This window comes from Phyllobates terribilis, unplaced genomic scaffold, assembly GCF_046119375.1.
Source record: "Phyllobates terribilis strain yellow unplaced genomic scaffold, ASM4611937v1 Scaffold_11__3_contigs__length_659146591, whole genome shotgun sequence".
In the NCBI taxonomy this organism is placed as follows: Eukaryota; Metazoa; Chordata; class Amphibia; order Anura; family Dendrobatidae; genus Phyllobates; species Phyllobates terribilis.
In genome coordinates this window covers 609,425,534-609,427,448 of record NW_027362771.1, presented here as the reverse complement: position 1 = coordinate 609,427,448, position 1,915 = coordinate 609,425,534, and the positions used below count along the sequence as shown (strand labels likewise).

The 1,915-nt window shown below is 40.9% G+C and overlaps 1 non-coding gene across 1 annotated transcript; it reads left to right on the top strand.

The window, feature by feature from the left end:
* The first annotated feature begins 309 nt into the window (after positions 1-309).
* TRNAI-UAU (transfer RNA isoleucine (anticodon UAU)) lies at positions 310-391 on the top strand. The gene has a single exon. It is a non-coding gene; the product is annotated as a tRNA-Ile (tRNA).
* Positions 392-1,915: the final 1,524 nt, after the last annotated feature.

The window sequence follows — 1,915 nt, the reverse complement described above, 5'->3', positions numbered from 1 at the left end:
GGCAGGGGTGTAGGAATCCTTCATGTTTGAGTGTCCTGTATATGGGAGATCATAGCAAGTAATCTATACCATCTAATTCAGTGATATCTAAAAATTAGCGGATGAGCCAACAGAGGAAAGATTAGTAAAACATCTGGATACAAGTCATATGTTTTGTAAAATGGTGCCCCAGAGTCAATGTACAAACAAATCCCTGATAATTACGTTTCCCTGAAAATTAGTCTCTTTGTCTAATTGGATATACAATATTTTTTGCCACTTATGTCATTAGCAAATTTCTGATATAAATAACTTTGAACATCTGTATGAGGTAGCGTGGCCGAGCGGTCTAAGGTGCTGGATTTATGCTCCAGACTCTCTGGAGGTGTGGGTTCAAATCCCACTGCTGTCATTATTAATTTGGATCTAATTTTTAACAAAAATTAGTAAACTGTTGATGTAGCAGAGGGAATTGAGAATGTAGGAGGCAGCGGTCATGCTATCCTATAATTTTGAACTACAAAAGGTGGAAAACATGCGAAAACTGAGATTTTAACCCTCCGTCACATACAATAGGCCTGACAGGCACATCTCTTTTACTTTCATTTCTCCTTCCTCACCAGATTGTGAGGAAATCCCCTCCCTCCAGGTAGTCTCCTGTCTCTAGCAGCTCTGTGAAACCTCATATTACAGTTGGATTGCAGAGCTTCAGGAGTAGAGATGAGCGTTGTTCTACTCGAACTGTTCGCCAATCTCAAATTCGAGCTGTTTTGGGCGGTGTTCGAGCCGTTCGGCGAACACGAACGATTTGAGAAAAATTCGGCTGTTTGAGGTTATGTTCGATAACTGTTCGTGCACCAAAATCATAACTGGATTTTTTCTCAGTAATGATGAAAATAATGTTAATACGCAGTTTGAGTGTACAGCGGGGTGGGGAGGGGCAGGGGATGGATCTCTGCAGGAATAATGAAGATCTCCATTTTTTTTTCTCTTTCCCGCATTTACAGTGGGGAGGTGCAATCTGTCAGCCTATCAGCAGCGCACACACGGAGCGAAGTGCTTTTTTCACACAAGCAAGGGCATGTGTCATTGGCAGTGTATGTCACATGTCCTTGCCCTATAAGACCAAGCCATTTTCCCCATCGCCACCATTTTCTCACTGCTTCAGCTGCGTGTTAGATGGCACCGCTGTTGCTGTGTGCGCTATACCTTGTTAATTTCAAGCCAATTTTCGCACAAATCTACAGATAGCTTGGGAGTAGAGAATAGTTGTGATTGCAGTCCTTTTAAGGACTAGGTTACAGCATTTCCTACGACTTTTATCAGGCAGGTCTGTGCTCTTAAATAAATAGATTGTGGGAGTAAAGACTAATTGTAATTGCAGTCCTTTTCAGGACTAGGTTACATCAGTTCCTATCAGTTTTTGCCAGGCAGGTCTGTGCCAGTGCTGTGCAAGTTTTTTTCACAGCATTTGGCTGAATCTAGCAAAGCTAATCCTTTTTGGCCTATTGCAGAGTGTGTTAGTCAGTGGAGTAGCCTATCTGTGTTGCAAGATATACCACCTGTGTATAGAGTACCAATTTTTTTACTGCACCTAGTAAAGTAAAATCTTTTGGGCATAGCATCATTCTATTAGTCCATCTATACTGACCTCCATCAGGTTGCAAACTGAATATATTTTTTTTCTGCATCTACCTCTGAAAAAATATTGGGCTTCTAGCTGTGTGTGGGACTTGTTCTATTAATCCATCTATACAGACCTCCATCAGGTTGCAAACTGAATATAATTTTTTTCTGCATCTACCTCTGAAAAAATATTTGGGCTTCTAGCTGTGTGTGGGACTTGTTCTATTAGTCCATCTATACTGACCTCCATCAGGTTGCAAACTGAAAATAATTTTTTGTCTGCATCTAGCTCTGAAAAAATATTTGGCCT